Source organism: Adiantum capillus-veneris, chromosome 24, assembly GCF_014529385.1.
Source record: "Adiantum capillus-veneris isolate H3 chromosome 24, ASM1452938v2, whole genome shotgun sequence".
In the NCBI taxonomy this organism is placed as follows: Eukaryota; Viridiplantae; Streptophyta; class Polypodiopsida; order Polypodiales; family Pteridaceae; genus Adiantum; species Adiantum capillus-veneris.
In genome coordinates, this window is record NC_140954.1 from 2,048,340 (window position 1) to 2,061,397 (window position 13,058).

The 13,058-nt window shown below is 40.4% G+C and overlaps 1 pseudogene across 1 annotated transcript in view; it reads right to left on the minus strand.

Moving 5' to 3' along the window:
* Positions 1 to 9,684, minus strand: part of LOC147425830 (uncharacterized) — a 57,213-nt pseudogene extending 47,529 nt beyond the window's left edge. Inside the window, exons 1-2 of the transcript XR_015186313.1 lie at positions 8,868 to 9,684; positions 8,747 to 8,798 (exon numbers count right to left, since the gene is read on the minus strand). The product of XR_015186313.1 is annotated as an uncharacterized LOC147425830 (transcript). The remainder of the gene's footprint in view (positions 1 to 8,746; positions 8,799 to 8,867) is intronic.
* Between the last annotated feature and the right edge of the window lie 3,374 nt (positions 9,685 to 13,058).

Consider the following 13,058-nt stretch of genomic DNA (forward strand, 5'->3'; position numbering starts at 1 on the left):
TAGCATATCTCCCGCTTGACGCATAACTGGCGTAGCCTGTGTTAGCCGCTACCCACACTTTATTCTACTTTATAAACAGAGTTTGTGAACTCAAGTATGGCACTGCCTTCACTTGTCTTTCCTCCATGTGGTGAGATGGAGTGCCTATAGAGTTCTTGTCATAGTGAGCCTTCCTTGGATGAAGATGAATTTGAGAATGTGCTAACCAGGTGATTCCCCTATCATGGAAGGCAATAAAAACTATGATGTCATCATGTGTAAGCATCCCCTTTGATGATCCTAACATCTCTAAATGCATGAAGAGTTTAGATGGTCCCCTTGCAGATTGTCTCACACGAGCTTCTCTCAACTTTGCGGAGATGCCTTCACAAGTATTGTGCATATTAATTGAGCCTCTGGGCAGTACTCAAAGTTGAGAACTTAGAGCACTTCATGTGCCATATTCATGATGGGATGAGCTTGCTCATGGTATGCATTACAATATTTCCTCTTCGAGTTTAGAATTGCATGGCTTTGCAAGGTGCAATGCATGTTTTAACACTAAGATAGAGTTGTTTTGTAACTATTTATGAACCATGTGATCAACTTTGAATTGGGTTTTTCATGTGCAAATCCCCAATGAAATATTTTGAATTCAAAATGTGTGTTTTGGGAGATATTAGATGGAATTGGCAATTGGGTGCTGATGGCTTCTTCTGTGGAGTATTATCCTTCAACTTTACTCACAGGTTACAAACTTAAAATGCTTCATGTGCCACATTTAGATAGATGGGATGAGCTTGCTCATGGTATACATTACAATATACGTAACTCTTAGCCCACCCATGATTGCCTCCTTGAGTTTAGAATTGCACAACTTTGCAAGGTGCAATGCATGTTTAAACACTAAGATAGAGTTGTTTTACAACTATTTATGAACCATGTGATCAACTTTGAATTGGGTTTTGCATGTGAAATACCCATTCACATATCTTGAATTCAGAATGTGTGTGCTGGGAGATATTGGATGGAGTTGGAGATTGGGTGTTGATGGCGTCTTGTACAATTAAGGTAAAAAGAGTTCTACTGCTTATGTCTGTGCCTTTTTGAAAAGGTGTCGTCGTTCAAGTGCATCTTGACATGGTAAACAAAAGTTGCTCATTTTGCATCAATAACAAAGATAAGGGTGTTGTGTGGAGAAATCTCCCATTAGCTAGTGCTTAAACTAGCATGATGGGATGATATCCAATAATCTCTTTAATGTCTCTAGGAAAATCTAAACCTCGAATGCTACATCACGGTGTGATAGACTGATCGCCTATAGAACTAGAGGATGAGTGCCGCATAACTTCGGAGACTGAATGTCAGGGTTATGTATTTTGTGACATGAAGTGGTTTCTTGGCCTTGCAACATGTCTTAAAGTAAAGGTTTGATACCGAGTAACCAAAAACAATGAGATTCTTCTTTATTGTTTGGTTAAAGAGATTAAGTATGTATAATTGGATACGATAATGGTGTAACAACCATGCCACTTTTGTAGGTTGCATGCTGGTTTTTGGTTATGCAGGGCGATGTATTTTCTCTTTATCTCTCTCTCTCTCTCTAAGTGTGTGTGTGAGTGTGTGTGTCCCTCTCTTTGTGGTGCATCAATTTGTCAAGGGTGTTGCTCATATTTGCTCCGAAATTGGGTTTGCTCGTTGATTGGAAACCCTCCTTTCACACACCAAGAAGTAACCACTTGATTTTACAACTCTTTCCCACATGTAAGGCCTTGGCCATTACACCAAAGCCCTTAGTCCTTGATGGCTCCCTCTCTTTGCAGGCCATCATGCCCTTTTTAGAATGTTTTGCACATTTTAAAGAACAAACTTTTACCTTGGATGTCAAAATCTAAAAATATACCAAATTTAAAATGTACTGAAATGCCTATGATATTCGCACTTTTGAAAGAGAAAGTAGTAACAAGTGCCCTGGCACGCCATAAATCAACATTGATTCTCTGTGTGTGTGTGTGTGTGTGTGTGTGTAGCAGTTCTAAATATACACAAATATATACGCAAATGAGCTATACCAGTTCACAGACCAATAATTCTAGGGAAATACAATGGCTTTGTACAATAATTTATTTGCAGTTGAAAATAATTATGTACAAGGTAGTAAAGATAACAAGTAAAACTTGGGAAACAGTCATCCCAGACTCTGGCGTGAAGTTGCTTCAAGGTTAGCGAACTGCCCCCAGTCATCTACCACAATGAACAGAATGTTTTTATCAAAGAAGGTAGCCCTCACCTGCATCCATAGCCACAAGAAAATAGTTCGTTAGCACGTGGCTGTACATAGGTGATGCTGGGCATCCCAGTTGTTATCCATGTCACAATAAAAAAACAAACCGTTCTTCTATATGTAATTTAAAAAAAAAAAAGAGTTATAATAAGAATTCCCTCCTTTTTTTAAATTAATCCAGGAGAGTGAGCTTCCTCTCAAAGCTAATATATTGATTTGGTTCCAAATTTTTTTAATTAAAAAAAAACCAAACCTTTAGCCCTATCATCATCTGAATCTCTTCCTATGCCATAATCGACATATTCTTCCAAAAGCTAGTATCACACATAGTCTCAAAATATACTCATAACCACCGATTTCCACCTACATATACCCAACCAAGGCAGGTTTGTTCATTTTTTATATGAAAAAGCAAGAAAATGAACAAATAAACAATTGCTCTTTTTTATAGTAGTCTAGCCTTTCCATTTTCTGAAGTCATGCACACCAGGGAAGGTCATTTACAAGGCTACAACTTTCCCAGTCAGTACCAGCTAAAAAACCCGACACCAGCATCCACTCTTATCCGGAGTGCCACACAATCAAAGTTTTACTCACCAAGTATAGTTCAGTCTCAGTCAAACCAGTTGGGAAGGTCTACAAACATGGGATAGGCAATCAACTAAAAACATGTGACAGAGACCAGTACAAGCTAAGTAAAAACGGACCAGCACATACTCACAAGTATGCAATATATCATCGGTCTTCCATTAAAGTTTACCCATTATGCTGGGGAAATAATTTCGATATTCTTCCCTACATCATTATGCATGTGTGGAGTCATTCTTATGTACTGATACAGTAAGTGATGGTAAGTTTTAGAAACATTCATGTTTAGGGTTTTAAAGTTGGAGACTCAACATTTTTTTAAAAGGAAAGATGCATCAGTATTAACAAGTTATACACTTTGAGGGGTGATCAATCTGGTAATAAACATCAACAGGCAAAATAGCATTCTATTTTTTGTTTTTTAATTGACTCCCACTATTCAAATGCTCATAACATTTCAACTAAGTTTCCCAAATCCGGTTGTCCCACATTAACCAACTGGTGAAATAGTTTCGAGATTTGGCATCTCTCAGGATCAGAAAAAAGTCCCTAAAAACCAGTTGGAATCACAACCACAAAACAAAAGAGTTATTTTTTCTAAACTATTTGTCTAATTAACAAATTATCAATTTTAAGCCTCTTCTTTATAGCCAAATTTTTTAGCTTGTACTGTTTTTAAAGCTTCCAGATAGCCCAAACCACACTTATCCAGTAGACCAGAAGATGAAGCAAACCAGTGGGTTAGGTCATAGGCATCATAATACCCAAGTCCCTATGCGCCATAAAGAACATAACAATGCCGACTCTTTTTTATGAGTAAACCATTTAAGTACAACCTGAGTCAATCTCAGTAAGACCTGTAAAGAAGGTCTAATACCCAGAAATAGTAACCCAGCCAAAGACACACACCGAGACCTTCCTCGACTTAGTGAAAGTGATCTTAATGCATGAGTAGAAAATTTACAATCAGTATTTTAATCAAAGACTACAGAGAATGCTGGAAAAACCTTTTTATACTCTTCTATATAGCATTATGCAGGTATGCAACCATACTCCCATGTATAGATCAAAGGTCAAGTTCAAAAAAATTCATGCTTTAGGACTTCCTACAATAGGTGACCCATCACTTTTAAGGTAAAAGGCAATCAGCCACCTAAGTTACATCCTGTAAGTAAAAAACCAGGCAAAAATAAGTCTGCAAAAATTGTTTTCAAGTTTCAAGCATCTAAACAGAAACTCCACTTTACGTGGATAAGAACAGCATCAACATCCACAACAAATTTTATCCTGCCTGGAAGAATCATAGTAATTATACAGAGACGTCATCTTTAAGTCTCGAGCTCTGACAGCAATTGGCTACAGTCAAAGTACTCCAATTTCATCTAGTATACCAGTCGACCTACTTTTTATGCCATAGATTTAAGGCAAACTTACCAACATATATTGTTTTCAAGACTTCAAGAAAGTCGAAACAAAGTTAGCCAGTCGACTAGGTTAAGAAGCCAACCTGTACGATAAGCCATGTCAAAAATACATGGCTTATAAAAGCCACACTCGTACAAGCCAGAAAGACTAGAGTTTTGCCGCATCTTTTTCATGAGTATGTCTTGAGTCAAACTCAGTAAGATTTATACGGAATGTCTACTACCCATGAACAATTACTCAGCCAAAGACAAAAACCCCAAAAATCATGGAGACATTCATCGGCTCAGTGACAAGGTCCTACACACATAATAATGAGTACATATTATACAATCAGTATTTCATTGACAGTCTTCATAGTAAGCCGGAGAACCATTTTAAATTTTCTATAAAACAACATGCATGTAAGCAATAATACCCCTATGCTTTTGTCCGAAGATAGTAGGTAAAGGGTACAATCAAAATAGCTAAGCTTAGGACGTCCAAAAATTGGTGACTAAACCAATACAGGCAATATGCCCACTGTAAGTAATAAGCCTAAAAAATCTATGCTTTCAAGTTTCAAGCTATTTAATAGACAACCCATTATGTACGGACATATATTGCACAAACAATATCAGCAAAATTTTCCCCACTCTTGGCCATACCATTTAACCTATTTGAGACATCATTTTATCATCTAGAGATCTGGCAGCCAAAAGTCAAGTTAAGGTTCCCAAATTTCTTCAAGTATATCAGTTTTAAACATATTTCTCATAACCCTAGATATAATTAAAAAAACAGTCAATTTAAACAGCTTTTTAATTACTGCATTTCAACCATTAGAATCCCCATCCACACATCAGCAAAAACTGTCCAGCTCACAATTTTGTTCAAAGCTTCAAGAGAACATCAAATAACCTGTAGACTTGATGACGACGAATCCATCACTACTTTCTCAGTTTTTTTCGGCATAATGAGGACACCACAACAAACCAGAATTGAATGCACAACAGCGGTTACAGAACACAGTGCCAAGTGAGCATAAGAACTCACCTTCAAAGGTATTTATAGGTGATGATGCTACTCCTTAGCAGAAGGGGCCCGAATTCAGCCAGCATTGCAGCCATCGAGGTCGGCATTCAAGACCCTCTATCTAGGGATTATACATAGCACAGGATTCGGCTGCAAGAGGTAGCGCAGAGATCACTTCGCACAGTTTTCGCTCGCTACTACTCTCATATTATGCAGAAGAGGAAGAAGACGTGCGGCAATAACCTACAGAGAATGCTTTGCAACGTTTTTTACATACGCTACATAATTTAAGCATCAAAGGACAATTTACCCTAAAGTAAATGAGGATAAAAACCCAAATAAATTCAAAGGCATACAAACCACTATTATGAGCCATATATGCTTTATTAAAAAAGTTGGAAGATAGCAAGGTATTCTTGCCTGCTTTCGAACGGTCAAAAACTCGGTAGACATATTTACAAAACACACTACTATTCCCAGCATTGGGTGGAAAAGACCATCAGTACCTCATACTACCGATATTTCTCACGTGACTATAGTCAGAAAGCCATTTAAATTGGACAAATTACGAGAGTAGACAATTTGCCAATCACTACCAAGTGAGATAATGCGAGGGAGTAAATTATTTTTGGGAATTTCAAAGCAATAAACATTGAGTACAGGTATCAATGTAGGTCTATAAAAGACGGGCATTTTTTTTGAAAGGGTGAGTGCACAGAATCTGCTTTGAGTAGCTTTTTGAGAGTTTTTACATCCACCATCTACTATTGTTATCAGGTGTGTCATACATATTTATATGCTATGACTTCTAATGATGATCGGGTTTTAGCTATATCCATTGCACATCTTCAACAGTCAAATGAGTCTACTAAGAGAACAACACTACTCCGTTATGAACATCATTTATTTCCGCAGTTAGGAACATCAGTTACTCAGACTAAGTGGTGGACATATAAGGATAGAGTGACGCGGGTGACTCTTTGGGGTCGAGAGCATTTTAAGAATAATATTTGTCTGGCGATGGTGGCAGAAGCCATGGGCTTAGGGGCACAATATTATTATGTAGAACATTCAATGAAGCGAGATTTTTCAGAACAGTTTTATCTGCTAGCGCAATTTCCTCCACCCCAAAATATTTTTTTGTATCGTGGTTATGGACAGCCACTCCGAGGGTATTTTAATTGTGCTCCCCGCACTATGGAGTATGGTGTGGTCTTGGAAACCCATATCTTATCTCTGGATGAGCGTCCAAACACCAATTATTACTGTGATAGTTGTTTGTGCGATCATGTAATGGATGGTTTACTAGATATGTAAGGGAAAAGAAAGGAAGGGGTTTTATTTATAAAAATCAGGCTTTTTCATTCTAATTAAAGTGGCGAAGTAAGACAAAAGACACAAGTAGTTTTGTGTGTGTGTGTGTGTGCACCCACCCATTCTCAGGCACCATATTCTAATAGGTAGTAGACCCATAGAATATGAGCCTTCTACCTCAAGAAATGTTTTTATAGTTTTGAACCTTTTAATCCTCTTATTCTTGTTCAAGAAGACTAATCAAATTCTACAGGTCAAACTTAAGGCCGGATGAGCTGTGTTTTTTTAAAGAATTACAGATACATGCAGCAAGGTCTCTTTTAGAAAATCCATTATTAATGAATTTGGTAACAAGAGTAATGATTTCTTCATAAGCTATAAAGCTGTCTGACGAGGCATACATAATAAGAAAAAGCATACCTAGACAGGTGTGTAATGAGTTTTTGAAGGGTCTATTGCTTTTCCTTTTTGTAAATTCAGAGGATATGAGATTGAGATTTTCTCTTTTCCAAAAGAAACGAGTCTAAAAATTACCCATGAATGGGGGGGTCAGAGTAATCTCAATATTCAGGAAGTGCGTCTTGGAAATGACCCATTTGTCAAGCCATATTACTCTATTTGAGAACATCGGTTCAATGTTAAGACACGGTGGATAAAAATCTTTAAGTGTATCCATGAACATTGGATTTTTAAGGCTACACAAGTCATCCATAAACCTAAATGAATGACGAAAGTGTGTGAGTGACAAAGTATTGGTTGGGTTACTTAACATTTTTAAGAGCCATTGGTATTCGAAGTGATAAAGATAGAGATTATACATAATTGGAGAGCATGAAAATCCCATTGGGATCCCTAAGATTTTGCTTGGTGAATAGCAGGTAGCACCCACTTGGATACAACTATTGTTAAGGAGCCAAGAGACATATTTATATAAATCATCCTCTTTGAAGATGAAAGGTGTGGATTTTTTAGACTTTTTTAACCAACCTTTATGCCTTTTTGTTGAGATACACGTATATCCTAATCTCGCTCTGTGAGCAAAGGCTTACTTTATAAGAGTAGATAGAGTATTAAACAGACCATCAGGTCCTTTTAGAGGAATATTCTCATAACATTGTGTTATGTCTGTAGTAAAAATAGAAAAAATGTTTTTTGGGAGGTTAATAGTAAACTCAGCCGCGTTTTTTATGATCCAAAAAGGGCAACAATCTATATTTTTGAATAGTTTAAGATCATTACACTTGATGGAGCAAATTGCTTCAATTTCAAGCAGAATATAATTTAAGCAGCAGGTGATGTCATTCGTAATCAAGGAAAAAAGACTACTGGATGTGTCAGAAATCCATCTAAATTTATGTTTATGATTTTTATACGTTGGGAAGAGTACAAGAATTTTCAGAGTGTTAGGACAGTAACCTAATTCTGATAGCTCATTATTTACAAGTGTAGCAGTACAAATCCGAGAGGTATCAATATTTAAAAAATCCAAACCATTGAGCATGGAAAACGCATACTAAAATGCTAACTTCTTACATATAAAGAAAGCAGTATTTGATGATTTATCAAGGCCTATAATAAACCATTTCTCTTTAACATCAGAAATGGAATTCTATATATTAGGAGTAAGCCAGGTAGTATCAGTACTTAGCCATACTTGCGGCATTAGACTGATCCTTTTCCAAAAAAGTTCTTTGAGAGTTGAGATCAGTAGAGTGTAAGCATCCACCTCCAGTTGGAGTTTTAAGGCCAAGTCGGCTAGGCATTCAAGTAGAGCCAATAAGGCAAGCCGAGGATTAAGTGGAAAAGGAGGAATATGATTCAAGCCTTTACTCAAGAGGTTCCTAACCGAAGTATTTGATATGATTTCAACGTTAGATGTACATACATGTGAGCCTAAATCAGTGAAAGTCTTACAAAACTTCGGAAATAGGTGACAAGAGCAAATAGGAACCTCATCAATATGGAGGAACCTATTTGAATAAAATAGATTCTTGATAGGTGGAAAGTATTTCCATCCAAACATCACATCCTTTAGTAACATAATAGATCCAAAAACATCTATAAAACACTCTGTAAAGATAGCTTGGGGAGTAAAGAAATCCAAAATCTTGATGGTAAACAAGCAATGTGAAAATATTCTATTACATGCTTCTTCCTTTGGAGGTAGGTAAAGTTTGCCACAGGCGTTCCTCTGTACCTGCACATTACATATCCAAAAGATTTCTGATTGGTAGGTTTCTTCCCCGGCCTCTAACATAACTTCTACCTCTCCCTCTCCCAAAAACAGAATCACTCGAGGAGGGAGTCAAGAAAGAGGTGTATGACGTAGATGGAGAGATAAGAGTGTTGGGGCGTTTTGAGACTTGGGATTCCTCATCATCAATATTAGGCTTGATTTGCCCAACCATGCTTTTGATTCCTTTGTATCCTCCATATGTGGTTAGTAGTGTGCCGCACTCATCAGAACCAAGTTCCTGGAGGGTGTCACACATAATTGATCTGTACTGAATAAAGGTGATTTGAGCTAAGACCAGCTCTTTAGCTTGTCCACCAAGCCATGAGCAAGAGAGGGAGAGATGAAACTCATCTGCTTTGTCAGGAAAGATACTAGGCAGATTGTTGAGGGCATACCAAATGGCATGGTTAAACCAAATGATGCTCGACTCGCAAGCAACTTTAGGATCTAAAAATCTGCATGCACACTTAAGGTAAGGTCTGAACACATTCCATACTGTTTTAGTGTAATAGTCAGCATTATTTTTACTGAAGGTCATCACACCTTTGGTTCTTGCATATAGACCTATATTCGAACTGCATTTTTTGTCATCAAGGAAGTTCATATTGAACGGAGCTTTAATCAGATCACCTTTATCCAAGATCTGAATTCCTTTAAGAACTTTAAGTTTGCATTCTTCAAGAGTGGCAGGTGCCAGGTTGGCAAGGAAGACCCAAGTTTCCATAGAAATTGGTGCAAGAAACCCTTTATTTGGGAACAGCCAAAGTTTGTGCTCTACACCCAAGGATTCTACTTCAATCTGTTGTGATGGTAAAAAAGGAAAGGTCCTAGATACCTTCGGCACCATATCTAACACGGAAGCTTCACTAAGTGAACATAGGTCCTTTTGAAATTCTTTTACAGCTTCCAAAGCAGCGACATCCCTACAAAAGAGGTGGAGGGACTATAGGTGTAGAGGGAGCAGTAATAAAGATGGGACTAGCCCGCAAAATTTTCTGAGGAGATTGGAAATTTCATAACCCTTAGACGAGAAGGAAGCTAAGTCCTGCAAATGGGCTTTGGAAATACCCGCCAAATTAGAGGTAAATTCCAGAAGTAGGGTGATACCATTAGATTTATTCTTAACAAGGAGAGCCAGAACCTTCATCCATTGGTCAAAAGAGATAAGATGGACAAGAGACAGACTAGAATCCTTCGAGGCATCAAAAATTAAGGTTGAAGCCTCGCTATCTTAAATACACTTTAACACAAGTAACGAAGCAACAGAAAGGGGTTCCATAGGAAGCGTGAGCCCTTGGGAAAGGGGTACAATCTGCATAGATTTCAAGAACACTAGTTAGATTACATCATTTTGGAAGGGTTGAGTAAACGTGAAAATCTTATACAGAGTGTAACTGTTTTTTGAATTTTACAACCCTATGCAGATAAGACCGAATCCTAAGAGAGATATAAGGAAAGGTGCTTTCTATTTCTTTAGCAAGTTGTAATTTCTCCGAAATCAGAGCTCTTTTGACAGGGTCAGAACAGACCTTTATTCTTGCAGTGAGCTTTCTAGTAACCTGGTAGACATAAGTAATAAACTAGTGAAATGACATGAACAAAAGGGGAAATTCTAGAAAGTGAGAGTATAGAGTGGAATGGTCCTGCTAGCAACCTTTAACCAGTCAGGTCAAGGGGGACCATTGAGACTGTGTGATAGCACCCCTACCTATTAGCATATAATAAATTGTATAGTAATAGGCGCTTATAGCTAGAACTAAGGTTTGAGAGAGAAAAACACTTAAGTCAATCTCTCTTATGCGTTTATTGTGTGTGCAGCAGTTCTAAATATATACAAATATATACGCAAACGAAGTATACCAGTTCACAGACCAATAATTCTAGGCAAATACAATGGCTTTGTACAATAATTTATTTGCAGTTGAAAATAAATTCTGTACAAGGTAGTAAAGATAACAAGTAAAACTTTTTTTTTCCGAGAAAAAGTTCCTTCTATTAGTAAATGAAAACTGCCCATAGGGCTACATCCACCTCTGCTAGAGAGGGCTACAACAAGCATGATGGGGAGACTCTCCCAATGAAAAGACAACATATATACAATGACGCTAAATCAAGAGATGGGAGGAGGGAAGAGCCACACAGGTGGACAATAGTGCCATCTAAGCACCCCCTGGACTATGGTGAAGAAAGGCCTAGGGCGCCAGAGTCGAAGGAAAGCCTCGCGGCGCTCCCGCATGCGGTCGGAGCTACCCTGTAGTCCCTCAAGTTGTCCTCTGAGAGTATGGATCAGCTCTAGCCAAAAGTCACGAACAGTCTTTGCTGTTGGCACAGGGCGAGCCTCAAAGATGCAGAAACAGCGGGCCCGCTAGATGAACCAAAGTGTCAGGCCACTGATGAGCTCCCAACACTCCTCTCTCTCACTGCACCACTCCTGTGGAGTAAGCTCTGTAGCAGGCTGGAGTGTAGGTCGCCCCCCCTGCATCACTATCATCCTACTGGTGGAAGATAGCTCAAACTGAAGTGCCGGGCCCGTGAGTGTGGACCAGGCCACTGCCCCCCAAGTGTACTGTCGAGCTGTGGAGAGAGCAGGCATCAGCCGAAGAACTCGTAGCCACATCTGCTGGGCCAAGGGGCAGTCCCAAAGGCAATGACGCTGACTCTCCACCAATTGGTCACAGGCTGCACATGCGGCCGAGAGACCAGTATGCACAAGCCAACTCCCTACTGCTGTGGCTTTGTGTGCAACCAACCACTGAAACAAAGTGACGCGCCTCGGCTGCCTGGAGTCCCACAGCCTCTGCCAAAAGGCTGCCAAGAACTCGACTGTGAGGCCCTCCTCCTGCCAATGACGTGCTGCAGCGGGGCGGGCCTCTCTCTGTGCTGCAAGTATATGACGTCCAAGCCGAACAATGTACTGAAAGAAGGGGACTCCTGGGTGATCTGCAGAAGAGAAGGGGTCCCTCCATAGCCACTCACTAGGATCCCATTGTACTCGTGCCAGTGGACAACACTCCCAAGCCCATAGCCTCCAGTGTCCAATCTCAAGAGCTGATGGGTCAGGGTCTATGACGCAAGTCCTCCCACATATGGCCACAACTCGGATCCTCTGGAAACAGCACTCTGCTACCTGCGGGGCCTCTACTGCAACTCGTTGTAATTGTCCCCCACCCTGAAGCTCGAAGAACAGGGCTGGGACAGTCTTTGAGTAGGCCCTGACTGAAATGAGAACCTCCAGTCGTGTGAAGGCTCCCATCTACCGGGGTGCTACTGGTTCGAGAGGCGTGAGCCACTCAGCTGGAACTGACTCTGAGATGTCTTGACACATGCTCTGCACCCCTCTCATGCCCTGTAGCTGGAAACCCTGCACCTCCTCTGACAAACCTGTGAACTCTAGCCAGTCACCCAGAGAGCACGCTGGACCTGCTGCCATGGGACCCCAAGAAACATGAGGCCGACTCCCAACCAAGTGGCCTCTCTGAGTGCTAACCATGGGGTTCCAGACGAGGGGCTACCTTAGGCGCTTCTCCGTGCACGTCGGCTATCTTTGCTCTAGGCCATGCCGTAAGAGCTCCCAAGATCGAAGCAAACTCACAGCGAAGCGGTCCTCCTGTCTCCTGCTCAAACCAACTCGGCGCAACTCTGTAAAGATCCATCTGGTCAAAGGTTGCCAAGGGCGTCCTGACTGAGGCACCCTGGCACGAAGCCTCTGCAGCAAGAACTCCTTCCAGGGCTCCTCACCTAGAAGAAGTCCTTTGACGACGAACTTCCCAAGAAGGGCTCTGCTGTGCTGTGCTGGATCAATGATCCCAAGCCCTCCCTGAGAACAAGGAAGTGTGATTACCGACCAAGCCACCTTGGCTCGAGAAATCTGAGTGTCACGACCTGACCAAAGGAAGTTCCTGATCAGCCTCTCTACCTGGATGATACAAGAACTCGAGAAGATCCAGCAAGAAGTGATGTACCACATAGTCGCCAACAACACCTGGTTGGCAACTACTACTCTACCAGCCAACGAAAGTCGTGCTGAGCTCTAATGTAACATCTTTCTCCTGATGGACAGGAGAAGAGGAACAATCTGCTGCTCGGGGGGCAAGTCCAAACCAACCTGAAAACCCAAGTACCGAATTGCAGTCCGTGGGGGAATCCACCTGAAACCCTCTCCTGGCATCCAATCTGGAACAGGAGCACTGCCAACCGAGAAAGCCACTGTCTTTCTCCAGT